Source organism: Mesoplodon densirostris, chromosome 8 (genome assembly GCF_025265405.1).
Source record: "Mesoplodon densirostris isolate mMesDen1 chromosome 8, mMesDen1 primary haplotype, whole genome shotgun sequence".
NCBI classification, from domain to species: domain Eukaryota; kingdom Metazoa; phylum Chordata; class Mammalia; order Artiodactyla; family Ziphiidae; genus Mesoplodon; species Mesoplodon densirostris.
In genome coordinates, this window is record NC_082668.1 from 95,220,469 (window position 1) to 95,238,180 (window position 17,712).

Consider the following 17,712-nt stretch of genomic DNA (forward strand, 5'->3'; position numbering starts at 1 on the left):
TGTTTGGCGTTGTATGGTGGTTCAGCATAAGAACAGTGAACCCCAGTCTCAGACCACCCACGTCAAGGAGGTTCCTGGTCTTTGCAGAATTCTGAAGTAAGATCATATTCATGTGAGAACCTAGGCCTTGCCCTCTAAATTTATATATTTTGCTATGAGGGCACAGATACTATGGATTGAGAAGTTCCAGGAGAATGCTGGCTTTTCTCTCTTGTCCTGGTGCTGTGGGAGTTCTTTTACTGCCAGGCTGTCCTTGCTATTTTATTTTTTCTCTCAACTAGTTTTACTTTCTACTAACCCTTGTACATTTCCATTGCTGTCTGAGTTCTTTGCCATCTTTAGAAAGAGAACCTTCCATGTATGCTTGAGATAGGGCAGAATTGTAATACTTTGCTCCAGAATTCTCATAAAAAACAAGCATCAGCAGGTAATCCTTCCAAGTATACAAAGTTTGGATAGTGATGCAGGGACCCATTTATTTCAGCTTCTTCTCCGTGATCTAATCTGCCAAATCTGCAAGGCCCAAGAACTACCTACTATTTCAAAATCCTTCATCACCTTGAGGCTTCTTCCCTCTTCTTTTCACTTCCTTTTAATTATACTCTATGTTTGAGCCAGAAAATATCCAAACTCCCTTAGAATTATCATTGAAATTCTAAATTTGTCCAGCTTACAATTTAAGCGTATCGGGTAGCTAGTTTCCACAGATGGCGCCCAGTGAACCCCCCTCCTGATACTGACGTGCTTGTGTAGTCCCCCCACATTGCAGCAAGGCTGGCCTTGAGACTTGCTTTAACTTATAGAAGGAGGCTGGAAGTGACACTATGCCAAGTCTACACCTAAGCTTTTTTTTTAATTAAAATTCTACTTTAATTACTTATTTTCTTGGCCATTTAATTATCACTTTTCTTCCACAAAAACTTTACTGTTGAACTCCAAATGTTTAACAGCTTCGAGTGAAACTAGGACCATAATTCACTACTTCTGTAGGTTTTAGAAAGTTATTTATAAATGTCAGGAATACCACAAATTTGACATCAAGAATCATTAGAAACTTTAAAAATCTTCAGTTCAAAAGTTCATGTGGACCAATTTTAGTAGGTTCATAAAGTTACATCTTGCTACCTGGATGCCACAATATATAAAAAAAACCCCACAGAAATACACAAACAAAATTTTCCTTCATATTATAAAAATTACCTGTCTACAATCCTTAAAAAGTTGTAATGCACAAGAACCACTGAGCTCCAACTATCTTTCTTAATTTTATCACCACATCCTCTATGCAAATCATATGCCCTGGTCAAATTAGTCTTTTCATTTTTTTCCAACTATATAATTTCCTACCTCTATATGTTTGTTAATGTAGGTTTCCCATCCAAAAGTCCTCCTTTCACTCTTTCTCCTGCAATCTCATGCCCACTTAAAGACCTGATTCAAATAAACCATTCTCTATAAAGATGTCCCTATCCTTCCCCACTGGAAATGATCTTCTACTATTTTTGGTGCCCTGTATCACTTACCATTTCCTGTCTATTCTATTTGTTACTTTTCCAATTAGATGTTAAGTTCTTTGGCATCTGTTGGCCACAACAGCTAGGTTGGTAAATACTTTATGCTATGCTTGGCATTCTAGATGTTGAATGGGGATGAATATGATTTTCACTTCCTGGGAGTAGTGGCATAAGTAGTGAAAGAGGTTGCATGGACTCGGGGGTCAACATCCAGTTGCTCTGTGTTACTTTGAAAAGAATCACCCCCTCTGACATCAGTGTTCTTAGCTCTAAAAGGGATGCACTAAGTAAACTTTTAAGGCTCATCTTGCTCTAAGATTGCTTTGCTTGGTAATTACTTCCTCTTCCTTTTTACAAATGAAAATGCACATTGATTGCTTATCCATAACCATTTTAAATTTGAAAAATATTTTACATGCAGCATTTTACATTTGACAGGAAATTATTGTTAGCAACTGAGAACAGCTATACTGAAGAGATGTATTTAAAAATAGAAGTATCAGAAGAATTTCATATTACTGTCATCTGTTCCAAAGACCTCAGAGATGCTGGTTTAGAAAGGAATCCCTCAAACATTTAAAATATATATTAAATACCTCTAGCTTAGGTTTGTTGACTTTGAAATATAACTGGAGAAAGAAGTATTCATCTAGCCCACTAATCTAAAGAAATATGAGATATTCTTTTTTTTTTTTTTTTTTTTGCGGTACGCGGTCCTCTCACTGTTGTGGCCTCTCCCGCTGCGGAGCACAGGCTCCGGACGCGCAGGCTCCGCGGCCATGGCTCACGGGCCCAGCCGCTCCGCGGCATGTGGGATCTTCCCGGACCGGGGCACGAACCCGGGTCCCCTGCATCGGCAGGCGGACTCTCAACCACTGTGCCACCAGGGAAACCCCTGAAATATTCTTTTGATATTTTCTCAAATTTTGTCATATGTGTCTTCAAAAAGAAAGATTAAATTTAATTTGTTAGACTATTATTCACTTTTATTCCTTTTCCAATTGGAATATATTTTAATTCATGTGTTCAAAAAAATCAGGCAAGGGCTTCCCTGGTGGCGCAGTGGTTGAGAGTCTGCCTGCCGATGCAGGGGACACGGGTTCGTACGCCGGTCCGGGAAGATCCCACATGCCGCGGAGCCTGCGCGTTCAGAGCCTGTGCTCCGCAACGGGAGAGGCCACAACAGTGAGAGGCCCGCGTACCGAAAAAAAAAAAAAAAATCAGGCAAGGAAATATAAAATTATGTTGATTTTTAGGTAACATCTTAAGGTTTTGCCATATTTGAATTGCCTACTTCCAACCAAATTTAATTCTAAATCAGGGAAGTCATCTTAATTGCAATTAAATAGAATCTTAGGTCTTAATGAAAATAACATAGAAGGTACCTTACCCAAATCACCTCAAATTCACAGAAATTAACATTTCAATGCATTTTGCTCTGAAATGAAATGAAAGAGTTGTATATCACCAAAGCCAGTTTTAACTCGTATAGTTTCCTGCTCATAGTAGAAACAGTGCTCTACAGGAACTGCAATGCAGTGAGTAAAGAGAAAAACCCAGAAGTTTAAAAGAGTGCTTTTTAATTATGTATGTTGATACCTACGTAAAACTATACGCATAGGAATAAAAAGCCTGAACATATACACTCCAAAACATTAACCACATTATTCCGATTAGTTAGATTACTGATGATTTTTATTTTTCTCACTTTTGCCTGCCTGTATTTTCCTAAATAAACATATATTACTTTTATAGTAATAAGCGAAAAAAAAAAAGTGGCAGTGGGGTGTAGGGGTAAGGGAGGAACACCTGCTTTTCTCCCAAGACACTGGGTCCATCTCATTTTCAGATTGAATTTTAACCACAAGCCTTACCAATCTTTCCATTCTGTATTTACTATAGTGGAACCTGGAGAACTTGACCACATCTTTAAGAGTGGGTGATGGTAAGGGTCTAAAGACCCTTTGCTCTTTGAATCTGCTGCTATATTTGCAAAGTTTCACTCAGCAGAATAGGAACCCCCAGATAAAGATGGAATTTTATGAGTACATAGAGACTAAGAACCATAGCTTCCGAGTGATATGCAAAGTTGCTCATACAGAATGTTGCTGTATGGGGACGTTAAACAGAGTACAGAAAAACACTTACACCTAGAGCTGTGTCTCTAAGACCGGTTACCAAATATTAATAATGGATGTTGAATATCAGACACTTTTCACTTTCATCTTTGTACTTTTCTGCATTGTTCAAATTTTTACAGTATGCATTTTCAGAATTAGGGGGAAAATCCACTAAACTGTTTTCATTTTGGACAAACAAAAGCAAAATGCAATGACAGAATAGCAGAGCATCCTCATGGACAGGCCTTGCAAAGCCTTTAACATTCAGAGGCTAGAATGTGAAAAAGGGAAGTAAGATTTGCCAACATATTTCTTTCTGGCACAGACTCTCATTTTGACCTTTGAGTAATACTGGAATTAAAAGAACCTTTAGAGATCTTCTGGCCCAAAGATGGCAAGTCAGTTTTACTTTGCTTGCTAACTCCGGTTGATTGGTAGTGACTGCCTACAATGATTTGCTGAGAAGAATTTAGAAGCAGCTTCCTAGTTTGGTAGAAAAGTTTCAGTGATTGATTAACAGTGTCTGCCATGGGCACAGACAGATAGGAATGATTATAGTATCAGGTGTTTTCCCTCCCTTATCTAGTCCAACTCTCTACTTTTACATTTGAGGAAATTGAGGGGTGAAGTGGTTAAACATGATCACAGAACTAGCTTTTGGCAGAGCCAGGCGTAGAATAACATTTCCTGACTCCTGGTATTATGTTCTTCCAGCACAACAAATTGATTTGGACTTTTGAAGGCATGTCTAGCACTGGGCCAGACCTAAAGCATCAGGTATAAATTTTATTTACACGTCAGCACCTTATTTTTGGAAGAGATTTAATAACCCAGTTTATTAATGATAATAATTATTTCATATATTTTATAAACATTCCCTACAAATCATGGCGATGTGACTAGGCCCAATATTATAAATCAAAAGACTGCAAAACAATGAAATGAGTTGCTCATAGCTCAAGAAAATTATTTTATCTGAAACTGGCTGGATCTAAAGCCCAGGCTCTGTCTACTCTAGGTCAGGCCTCTGCAGAGTCCCTTGGCTGTGCTGTATTTACTGAGAGTACTCACAGCCGAGCTCCCTGAAGATTACGTTTTTCCACATTTCGTTCAATTAGTTCCCCATAGACGGAATGATAAAGTCTTTTTCACTAGAGAGAAAGCTTGCAAACAAATATGAGAACAGGATTTCTACATTTAAGAACCTCAAAGTGAAGTGTAAGGAGAAACTAAATGGGCTATTTGCAACTTCAGCCTCTCCACCTAATGACAAGGTTTTAATATTTCTGTTTTAATGAAAAGGTCTAAGAACAAGACTATAAGCTGTTGTAACCCTTGTACTTCTTCCAATGCATTAAATTTCTCTGGTTGTATGCTTCTAAAAAGCCTAACATGCAGGTAACTTTAATGTCAGTTTAGAGCTGTCTCTCCTCATAAGATTCAGGTACTAGTTCATCACATTTTCTTTCTCCTGGTGAAAAATAGATTATTTCAGTCTTTGGAGTTCATAAACTTTCAAAAGTCTATGATGGTAAATGTACAAATTCACTTGCCTTTTTGAGTTTTGACTATGGGCCATGCACTTTATATGGATTACTCCATTTAATTCTCTCAGGAAACCAATGACATAGGTATATTATTACCCCCTTTAGAAATGAGGAAAATGAGGCTTAGAGAGGCTAGCTAATTTTATCTATGCTCAAGCAGTTAGCAAGTAGCTGAGCAGGTCACTCTGGATTTAAAGTTCTTAAGCATGAAGATTTGCTGTCTCCCATGGATGTTTAAAAAAAAATGTAAAGGGTTAATTAGGGAATTTGGGAAGAAATGTTTTCTGAAATGTTTTGCCAAAACTTATCCAAGTAATTCACTCATTTAAAAAATAACAGTTGATGAAGTGTACCATGCTGGGCATTAGAGGGAAGACCAAGATGAGTTAAACTTGGATCCTGCTCTCAAAGTCCTTATAGTCCTGTAATAAAACATTACAATTGACCATAGCCAAGAAGTGGTGAATGCCACAGAAGGGGCCGACAGTCAATCTACCGAACGTAACGGCAGACGGTCACAGTTGTCTCTTCAGTTTTAAAGAAAATTGACACAATGATTTTTGTAAAACAGCTTTATTGAGGTATAATTGACATGTAAAAAATGGCATATATTTAAATATACAATTTGATAAGTTTTGATATATATATGTGAAGCCATCAACACAATCAAGATCATGAACCCATCTATCAGCCCCCAAATGTGCCTCATTTAACTCCTGCTTCTCCCTGTCTGCCAACCCATATCCCCAGGCAACCACTGATCTACTTTCTGTAACTATTAATTAGTTTGCATGTTCTAGAATATTATAAATGGAATGAGACAATATGTACTCTTTTTTTAATCTGGCTTCTTTCACTGCATAATTGAGATTCATATATGTTGTTGCATGTAACAATAGCTAATTCCTTTTTATTGTAGAGTAGTATTCATCGTGGGGATATAGCACAATTTGTTTATCCATTCACATGTTGATAGATATTGGGTTGTTTCCATTTTTTAAGTTACTAAGCCTTCATGTATAAGTCTTTGTATGGATATACATTTCATTTCTTTTGGGTAAATATCTAGCAGTAGAAGAGCTGGGTCATATGGTAAGAGTATGATTAACTTTATAAGAATCTGCCAGGCCTTTTTGTAAGTGTTTATACCATTTTACAGTCCCACCAGCAAACAGTTTCAGTTCCTCCACATCCTTTCCAAGACTACTTGGTATAGTCATTCTAATATATATATGTATATATCACTGTGGTTATATTTTTCATTTAATTCACATCTCCTAATGACTAAAGATGCTGACTATCTTTACATGGCACAGCAATTTTAATGTGTAATATAATGTTTTTTATATGTTGACTGAGAGGAAGGGATACATCCCTACAGTATGCTTCATTGTTAGTAACTTTGCTGTCAGATAAATCAAAGAGTTATGGTAAGAAAATATCATTAACTATTGATTTAAATGGCATTAAAAATCCAGAAAATATAGAATATGCACCTTAATGCAAATTTGAGTTATTAAAAAAATAAGCTACAGAATACTAAGATTTTACTTTCACCTGGTGCCTGAGAATTTCTTCCCCTCACCACGCATTGATGGACGCACTCGTGGCTCCTGAACTGCCCTGAGAAGCAACAAGTATTATCGGTTTCTTTTTCCCCCTTGACTCCTCTCCTTTTGAAACCCTAGTTGTTACCATGAACAATTTTAACCAAATTGGTTAAAATCATCTATTAACCATCCTGAAAAGGCACTGCAGTTTCATTATTTTTTTTAAAAAAAAAAGCGGTCCTAAACACCAAATAAATATTTTGTGACAATACTGATTTATAAAATAGAGGAAGTTTTTCTGCACACTATAGACTTCTCCTTAAAGGAACATTACAGAGACATTTTTTGCTAAAGTTTGCCCATTCTAGTCTCTTGGGGAAGTAAGACTGTATAGTCAGCAGCAAGAAATATGTCCTTTCAATTTCAATTGTCCACTCCAGGAAGAAGGATGTATAATACTAACATTTAATCTCCTTATAATCAATTCAATTTAATAAAAAAATCATTGTGTGTACTGTGAGGTGCCCCATGTGAGACTTGCACTGAGGACATACTATGTATGAGGCTCTACTTCCAGACACCTTATATGTGTTATTATTAATCTTTACAACAACCATTTTACAGGTGATAAATCTGAACTCAATCTGGTACAGTAACTTGGCCGAGACACACAGCTCCATGATTCAGTAACTTGGTTAAGTTTCCACAGGAGAGTTCAGGTGAAATCCTAGGTTATTTTTACTTATTTATTTTTTGACTGCTCCTCGCGGCATGTGGGAACTTAGCTCCCCTACCAGAGGTCAAACCCGTGTCCCCAGCATAGGAAGCATGGAGTTCTGACCACTGGACTGCCAGGGAATTCCTTGAAATCCTAGGTTTAACTCATTCCAAAACCTTTGTTCTTTTCATTGAGCCAAGCTCGTCCCAAGATACCACCCAATTCTTTGTGAATAATTAAACAGTGTAGGGACTATGAGCTATACTATAATTTTTGCCATGGACCTCATTTAAGTGTATGACATACTTTGAAGGGTGAACCATCATTTTATGCTACTGGGATATAATAAAGCCATGCCATAATTTTCACATTGAAATTCAATTTAAGATTTCCATGTATTTGTTTTCCTTTCTTGATTGCTGCTTACCAACCCTCTATTACTGATCTAAATCTGTAAATACATAAAAGAGAAATTATAAGGGACCCTAGAGACCTGTGTTTGATGGCTAGTGGCTCATAGGTGGATAAGAAGAACATCACTCTAAGGAATACGATTCAGATTTTATGGTTTGATACCATGGCCCAAGGTCTTCAAAGCCAACTGCCAATCAGTGTCAGATTCGATCATGGGACTGTATCAAAATTCTCTCTTTTACTACAGATCACCTTCATGATTGCAATAGTCTCTATTCTGTTTTGAGTGAGTTATGCATTAGTCCAGGGGTCCCCAACCCCCAGGTCGTGGACTGATACCAGTCCATGGCCTGTTAGGAACTGGGCTGCACAGCAGGAGGTGAGCACCAGGCAAGCGAGCAAAGTTTCATCTGTATTTACAGCTGCTCCCTATTGCTCGCATTACTGCCTGAGCTCCTCCTCCCGTCAGCATTATGGTGAGTTGTATACTTATTTCATTATATATTACAATGTGATAATAATAGAAATAAAGTGCACAATAAATGTAATGAGCTTGAATCATCCCGAAACCATCCCCCCACCTGGTCCGTAGAAAAATTGTCTCCCACGAAACCAGTCCCTGGTGCCAAAAAGGTTGGGGACCACTGCAATAGTCACTCACTATAGAGTGAATTTCTTACTTTTCAGAAGGCTTAAGTTGAGGAGTGTAGTTATGAGGAAGAGATTGACATCAACGTGGCTAACAGAAGAAAAATCAGATACCTCTTAATAAACGTAATAATAATATAAAATAAAAATATTGTAGGATCGTTAAAAATATAGTAGTTTGATATGGGTATTCAAAAGATGTAGAGCAAAAAGTTCAAAAAACTGAAAGATAAGGCTATAGGAAAGTTCAAGGATAAAAAGGTAAAGGAATATAATGGGGAAAAAAGTAACTTTATTTAAACATTGATCATTTTAATGCAGAGTACTGTAATGATCGAAACTAACAATGACCCAGTGTAATTTCATGGTCTTCATGAACTGGCATTAAGGTACCCAGAAGTACATTGTGTTTACCATTATAGAGTGCTTTTCTCTAAGAAATTCTCTGTGAAGCAGCAGAGGATTTAACAATCAAATAACAATCATGTACTCTTTTTTTTAAATAAATTTATTTATTTTATTTATTTATTTTTGGCTGTATTGGGTCTTCGTTGCTGTCTGCAGGCTTTCTCTAGTTGCAGCGAGTGGGGGCTAGTCTTCGTTGCAGTGCACGGGCTTATCGCGGTGGCTTCTTTTTTGCGGAGCATGGGCTCTAGGCGTACAGGCTTCAGTAGTTGTAGCACGTGGGCTCAGTAGTTGTGGCTCTCGGGCTTGAGAGGGCAGGCTCAGTAGTTGTGGTGCATGGGCTTAGTTGCTCCGCAGCATGTGGGATCTTCCCGGACCAGGGCTTGAACCCATGTCCCCTGCACTGGCAGGTGGATTCTTAACCACTGCGCCACCAGGGAAGCCCTACTCTTTTTTTTTTTAATTGAAGATAGATGATGTACAATATTATATAAGTTACAGGTGTACAATATAGTGATTCACAACCTTTTTAAAGGTTATACTCCATAAATATAGTTATTATAGTTATAAAATATTGGCTATGTTCCTCATGCTGTCCAATATACCTTGTAGCTTATTTTATACATAATAGTTTGTACCTAATCCCCTATCCCTATCTAGCCCCTCCCTCTTCCCTCTCCCCACTGGTAACCACTAGTTTGTTCTCTATACCTGTGAGTCTACTTCCTTTTATTTTGCTATATTCACTAGTTTGTTGTATTTTTCAGATTCTACATATAAGTGATATCATACAGTATTTGTCTTGCTCTGACTTATTTCACTTAGCATAATACCCTCCAAGTCCATCCATGTTGCTGCAAATGGCAAAATTTCATTCTTTTTTGTGGCTGAGTAGTATTTCATTGTATATATATATATATATATGCCACATCTTCTTTAACAATCATATGTTCTGAAAGCATTAGTACAAATTACACTTTCTCTAGCCTATATTTTGACAAATCCTGCTGGGTACTATGACAGAGAGAATATAAGCACTAGAGACAGATAGATCTGAGTTTGTTTACTTCCTAGCTGTGTGATCCTGGGAAAGTTGATTTATTCACTGAATCCATTTCCTCATTTGTGAAATGAAGGTTGTTGTGAGGTTAACTGGCATAATGTATATAAAGTTACTTGTGAAGATGAAGCAGTTAGATCCTCTGAAATAACCCCAAACCAAAAAATTAGGATGTGAAAAGCATTAAAGTAATAATAGACTACTGCAATTCATAAATATAAATTGTTTACTTCTTCTCATAAATGCTTGATATTTGGCATAATGAAAAGAACAACTGGTCTGAACTTGGAAGACCTAGAGATTCTTCAAAATGAAAATAAAGGGGTTGGCTTAGACAGAAGCTCCTCAAGGGCCAGAGACTTTGTTATTTTGTTTTATCCCTATTGCTTTTTATTTAACTTGATATGGGAGACTCTTGATAAATATTTGTTAAATGAATAAATGATTGCATGAATAGAGTTGTTGATTTCTAAATTTTCTTCCAACATCAACACCCTGCTTTTATAAGAAGATAACAGGAAAGAGAGTGCATTGTATAAACACTATTTTGTTGTGTTGTATTAGGGCACATGCATTAAAAATCTCAACTGCTGGGCTTCCCTGGTGGCGCAGTGGTTGAGAGTCCGCCTGCTGATGCAGGCGACATGGGTTCGTGTCCCGGTCCGGGAAGATCCCACATGCCACGGAGCGGCTAGGCCCGTGAGCCATGGCCGCTGAGCCTGCGCATCCAGAGCCTGTGCTTTGCAATGGGAGAGGCCACAACGGTGGGAGGCCTGAGTACCGTTAAAAAAAAAAAAAATCAACTGAGGTTTGGCTAAGACCTTGGTATTTATGTTGTAATAGGGAGGCTGTGTCATTTTGTACGTTTTTTGCTAATAGGTACTTATTCATTTTCTACTCATCAAGGAATTTTCTGAGTCAAAGGAACATGATCTTGAGGGAGACTGTAACATGAGGTTTGCTTTATTGTGATGAGGGAATGTCAGATTCCGAATAGAAAATATTTTAAATAATTTTTAATAATGGCAGTGGAAAATAAGGAATAATTCTTAGTGCTCTCTGCAACTCTTTATGTTTGTAATTTAGGAGCCACTGCTGGCTGAATTCTCTGGCACTACTGCCAAGAATTTGAAGACTGCATGAACATTTTCATTTGCTGAAATGTTAATGTCTTAATTTCAAAACCACATAATACTTAGTCCATTAGAGCTAATGACCCCTACCATTCACTTTTACATTGTTACCTAACTCAGAAATATTTTCGAGTCCCGATTCTACATATGGGATTGAATGTGCTATTTAAGCCTAGTGGCTCACTGTGAGCCTGCAGAAGGAGATCAATACTGATCTCAGCTGCTTATCTTTGGTCTAAGTGGATTTGGCACTGTCACAACTGCATGATTTCAGGGACTCAGAAAATAATGCTTTCCTTGCCTACTACATACTTTTTAAAAAGTTTCCTACCTGCTTCTCAATGACTAAATTGTTGGCACTGGTTTTCTCTGAGTGGTAAGTTTAGGAGTAGGGGAATGTTTACTTCCTACCTTATGTATTTCTAATTGTTTGATTTTTTTAAACAAGCACTATTTATATATTAATATTTGAATAAGTAACATATGCTCATAACTCAAATATTTAAGAACTATAAAAGGTAAAAGTCTCTCTTCCTTCCCTATCTCACATTCATTAGATCTCCTCCCAATCCACTGTTACTGGTTTCTTGGATGTTATTTCAGAGTAGTTTATGTATACACAAGCAAATACTTATACATATATATTTTTCTTTTTATCACACAAAATGTAGCAGATAGATAGTGCATACTGTTATGCATCTTCCATTTTTCATTAAATATAGCTTGGAGATTTTCCCATGTTGGTACAATATAGAGCACATCCTCACTATCTTCCTTTTTTATTTCTATCTTTTTATGGCTGCATAATATTCCATTAGTATATATAAGTGCATCATGATTTATTTCACAGGTTTTGTATTGATGGTCATTGGATTGTTTCCAACCTTGCTATTACAAGTAATGCTTTAATGAATAACCTGTACCTAGGTCATTTTATGTGTCAAATCTATTCATAGGATATATTCAATTAGAAGGGATTGTTGGGTCAAAGAGTATGTGCATTCATAAGATTGATTGATCTTGCCAAATTAACCTCCATGGACCTATTCCAATTTATAATCATATAAAGATAATCAAACTTTTAGATTTTTGAAAATCTGATATGTGAAAAATGATCTATCAGCATAGCTTTAATTTGCATTTCTTATGTGAATATCTTTTCATATATTTATGAAATTTTCCATGAGTTGTTATGATATTGAGATTTATAATAAGAAATATATATTTGGTTTTCTGGCACAGAGCTCCTAAAACCCTTGGAATTTCCTAAGTGATGAGAGCAGTAAAGGTGTCTCATGTTATGTTAATTTTTGGAAAGCACCTAAGGTTGAGGGCTGGTTGACAGGGGAGCCAACGATGTGATTAGAGGGTTGGAACTTTCAGCCCCACCACCACCTCCCCACCTCCAGAGAGGGGAGATGGGCTGGAGATTGAGTTCAATCACCAAAGGCCAATAATTTAATCAATTATGCCTGTGTAACAAAGCCTCCTTACAAACCCAAAGGAAGAGGTTCAGAGATCTTTTTGGGGTGGTGACACATGGAGATTTAGGGAGAGTAGCGAGCCCAGAGAGGGTTTGGAAGCTCCTTAACCTTTCCCCATACCTTACCCTATGCATCTCTTCCATCTGGCCGTTCCTGAGTTATATACTTTTATAATAAACCGGTAATCCAGTAAGTAAAACATTTCTCTGAATTCTGTAAGCCGCTTTAGCAAATGAATCAAAACCAAAGAGGGGCATCATTGGAAACTCCAATCTATAGCCCTTCTTTAGAAGTACAAGTGACAACCTGGACTTGCTACTGATCTTTGAAGTGGAGGGTGGGCAGTCTTGAACTGAACCCTTAACCTGTGGGATCTAATGGTATCTCTGGGTAGATAGTGTCAGAACTGAGTTGAATTGTAGGATAGCTAGCTTGTTGGCATGACAAAACTCCCCCCACCCCACACCAGAACTCTTTAGTTGTTTATTCATTTCCATTGCCCATTTTTCTATTGAGTTGTCAAAAAAATTTTTTTTTCGGTCTTATTTATTTCTAGTAGTGCTTTGTATCAATATATAAGGGATATTTGTACTTTGTAATATGAGTTGAAAATACTTTTTCCTGGTTTGTCATTTATCTTTTTAGTTTAATTATATCTATATATCTATATAGATCTATATAGACCTATACAGATCTATCTATATATATCACCATATATATATATATCACCACACAGATATTTTTTCATTTTTACATAACTGAATTTATCAATTTTCAAATGGCTTTTGGATTTTGAGTCACATTTATAAAGACCTTCCAAGGTTATAAAGAAATTCTTCCATAATTTTCTTCTAGTAATTTTAGTATTTTTTTACATTGAAATATATGATTTCTTTGTAATTTATTATACCGTGTGAAGTATGGATCCAGTTTTATTCCAGATGGCTATCCAGTTATACCAACACCATTTATTGAATAGTTACTCTTTTCTCTGATGATTTGCAATGTCACTTTCTTTTTTTTTTGTGGCTGCATTGGGTTTCATTGCTGCGCGCTGGCTTTTTCTAGCTGCGGTGAGCGGGGACTACTCTTCGTTGCGGTGCGCAGGTTTCTCATAGTGGTGGCTTTTCTTGTTGCAGAGTACGGGCTCTAGGCACGTGGGCTCAGTAGTTGTGGTGCAAGGGCTTAGTTGCTCCGCGGCATGTGGGATCTTCCCGGACCAGGGCTTAAACCCATGTCCCCTGCAATGGCAGGCAGATTCTTAACAACTGCGCTACCAGGGAAGCCCCACAATGTCACCTTTATCATATATTAATTCCTTTACCTACTTGGGTCTGTTATCAGAACATTCTCATTGGTTCCATTCATCTGTATGTTCATTTATGGACTAGTCCCACATTGTTTTAATTACTGAGGCTCTATAATGTGTTTTAATATCTGGCAAGGCTAACCATACTACCTTTTCTCACACACAGATGTACGTATTTCTCTTCTTTTCAGAATTTTCCTGGCTATTCTACCCGTCTCCAATATAAATTTGAGGATTATCTTGTCAACTTCAAAAGGAAAATATTCAGTATTTTTATTGGAATTGTGTTAAAATTTTAAATTAACTTTGAGATAAGTGACATTTTAACAATTTTTAATTTTCCTATCCAGTTATATCTTCTACCTGTTAAAATCTATTTTGGGTCTTCTTTTTTTCCTTTTAAGTTTTCTACATATAGGGCTTGTGCATAGTTGTTAAATTTATTCCTAGGTATTTTCTCTTTCTCGTTGCTACTTTAAATAAGATCCTTCATCCTTCTATCTTCTAATAGGTTATTGTTTGTGTATATATGAGATCCATTAATTTTGCATCCTTCTAATTTACTGAATTCCTTTTTTTTTTAAAGTCTTTATTGAATTTGTTGTTTTATGTTCTGGTTTTTTGGGCTGTGAGGCATGTGGGATCTTAGCTCCCTGACCAGAGATCAAACCCACACCCCCTGCATTGGAAGGTGAAGTCTTAACCATTGGACTGAGAGGGAAGTCCCTCTCATTGTTTTTTTGGTTTTGTTTTGTTGTGTTTTTTTTGAATTTTTAAATTTAATTTTATTTATTTTTTTATACAGCAGGTTCTTATTAGTTATCTATTTTATACATATTAGTGTATACATGTCAATTCCAATCTCCCAATTCATCCCACCACCACCCACCCCCCGCCACTTTCCCCCCTTGGTGTCCATACGTTTGTTCTCTACATCTGTGTATATATTTCTGCCCTGCAAACCCTTTCTTATTGTTTATAGTGATTTTTCTTGGGCTTATAGAGATAAAATCTTATCATCTGTACATAGTGACTATTTTTTCTTCCTTTCCCATTTTTATACTTGAAGTCTTTATCATGTCTGATTATGATTGCTAGTATCTTCAGTAAAATTTTAACTAATAATGGTGATAGCAAAGCACTCCTGTTTTATTCCTGCCTCTAGCATTTCCCTGTCAAGCAGCATGCTGGTTTGGGGGGATGATATAGATGTATTTTATCACGTTAAAGAAGTATTCATCTGTTCCTATTTTGAGTGCTTTTTATCAAGTTGTTGAAACCATGAGCATTTGAATAAATGCCAACTACAATAAAGTTATCCTTCTGATCTAACTGTCTTCCAACGTCCAATCTCTTGCTGATGTCTCCCGTTGGCTGGTCCTAACAGAAGACAGAAACGAAGGGAGTCCTAAGGGTCAGCTTCCCAGAGCACAGAGCAGGGTAGAGAAGAAGGATAGCGGGTAGATCTGGAAGAGCAGACAGGGAATATCCCATACAGAAGCCAAAAACAGATAACAAAACAAAAAGAAAACGAAAGATTAATTTCACTCTCTTCATTAATTGAAAACAAAAAGATTATTATAGGTGGCTAAAGCAATTCTCTTGAAGCTAGTAGCATTACCTTTGTTTATTAAAAAAGTAAAAGAAAAGTGTTGGGTCTCAGTCTTAGGCATTTTTACACAGAAAGCTGCTGGTACTAACCTTTTCTAGGTCTAATGTTAGCAGGCCCAGGGATTGCATTTCCTAGTCAGGATTGCGCTTCTTGAATGTAGTTTCCCTCTATATCTAGTACCTTATTTTTAAAACCTTGCCACTCCTTCCCCAGATCTAAAAATAATGCTCTAGGGTGATGGATATTAGATGGGTCAGTTGTCAGCACCGGAACCAGACACTGTATCTTCTGGGAAGGACCCAGCAGAACATGCTCTTTCTACCAGCACCTTGGCCAGGCTCCAGGGGTATTCCGTTCAGGCCTACCTCACATGCCCCCGCACATCAGCAGGCCTGGCACTGGGGGCAGAGATTTCACCTGACTGTACCACATGATGCCCTCTCTGATGGATTTGCTTCCCTTCTGCCAGACATCTGGAAACCGTTCCAAATTCTGAAGCAATCCCGACCTCCTGCTGCAAAGGCTGCATATTCGGGAGACATTGTGGGTCAGAGGGTTGCCAGATAAAATACAAGACGCCCAGTTAAATTTGAATCTCAGATAAACAATGAATAATTTTTGGTATATCACGAATATTACAAGGGACATCCTTATACTAAATTATAAAAAACATATTTTTTTATGTGAAATTCAGACTCAACTGGGTGCCCAATTTTTCTCCACTAAATCTGGCAACCCTTATCACAAATAATCCTTCACTATGCTTCCCATCCCCTCCCCCAATTTCAAAATCCCTCCACTGGCATCAGGGTCACTAAAGTGTTAAGACAACCTGAGAGGGGTATTAATTATACAGGTCATAGTTAGGATTCACTTTTGAGGCCTTGGCCTCTGACTTCAACTCCCATTAACAGTGACGAGTTTTTCTGATCAGTAAATTTGTAAGTGTTATTTCAGCACTAAGAAAGACATTTCAGTGGTGGTCGAGAACAAGTGTGGGGCATGAAAAAAGTAGATCTCAGTGGGTGTGTGTAGGAATAGGGACGGGGGCAAGGGTGTCCAGGCATAGCTTCAGGGAATGCCCACAGGAAAGAGAATGTTGAAGCGAACGTGTACCATCTGACAATTTTGCCTGACTGGGATCCTTGCATTATTCCTTTCTTGCTTCCCCCTTTCCTTCTCGTCTCATCCCCACACACTCATCCCCAGGTGCAGGGCATGAGCTAGAGGCTGCATCCCAGCAGACCAGAAAGCAGGAGGCCTGGTGAAGGAAACAGCTACCAAGCAACCAAGGGCTGGGGGCAAAATAGGCCAGGAGGAGAAGTAAAACCAAGAAATATTTAAAAATTAGATGCTTGACATTTAAGGAAAAAGTCCAAAGTTAGCCAAGAATAACTGCCTACTGCAGGATTCAAAACCTCTGAATGACAAAACTTGTGAAAGAGGAAGCGATGGTAGCACGGGGCACCCTGCTGACCCTTCTCCCTGCCTGACCACTTCTCCATTCCACCCTCCATGCAGCCACATGGAGCACAGACAAGATAGAGCGGCCCTCTCCTCGCAGGCTCTGCGAACTGCATGGCTGAGGCAGACCCAGTGGCCCGCTCTATGAAGTCAATAAAGCAGACCGCAGCCTTATTTTCTGAGACTGACTCAAACCACCCGGCTTTCCCAAATGCAGTTGGCCCAAGAGGCTAAGAGTTCAGTCAGCCATGAGGCAGACCCAACCTTACTTCACATGGCTGTTTCCATGTGGCATCCAAGTTCATGCCTGGATACTGACCGTTCAGGGGAGCGAGCCGGGGTTAAGCTGTGCCGTTAAGTTTGTGTTGCTGTCATTTCTCCACCTGGGGTTTTTGAGCTGTACCAAGCGGCCGTGGGGCCTTTGCTGTCAGGGCTTGCGCAAATCTGACTTGCCCAGAGAATCAGAAGAGTTTGGGGCTCCCAAGCAAGCAGAGTGGTCAACTCGTCCTGGTTTGTCCAGGACTTTCCCAGTTTGAGCACTGCAAGTCCCACACTCCAGGGAACCCTTCGGTCCCGGGCAAAATGCGGTCATTCCACAATCAAGACACCAAAGCTTTGGCATCTGTATATCAGTTTCTATGGCTGTAAAATGCTGGGATCGGCCAATAAAGCTTCTAACGTTCCTGCTGCATCTAATAGTCTATGATTCACCCTCACGCTCTTGACCTTACCCG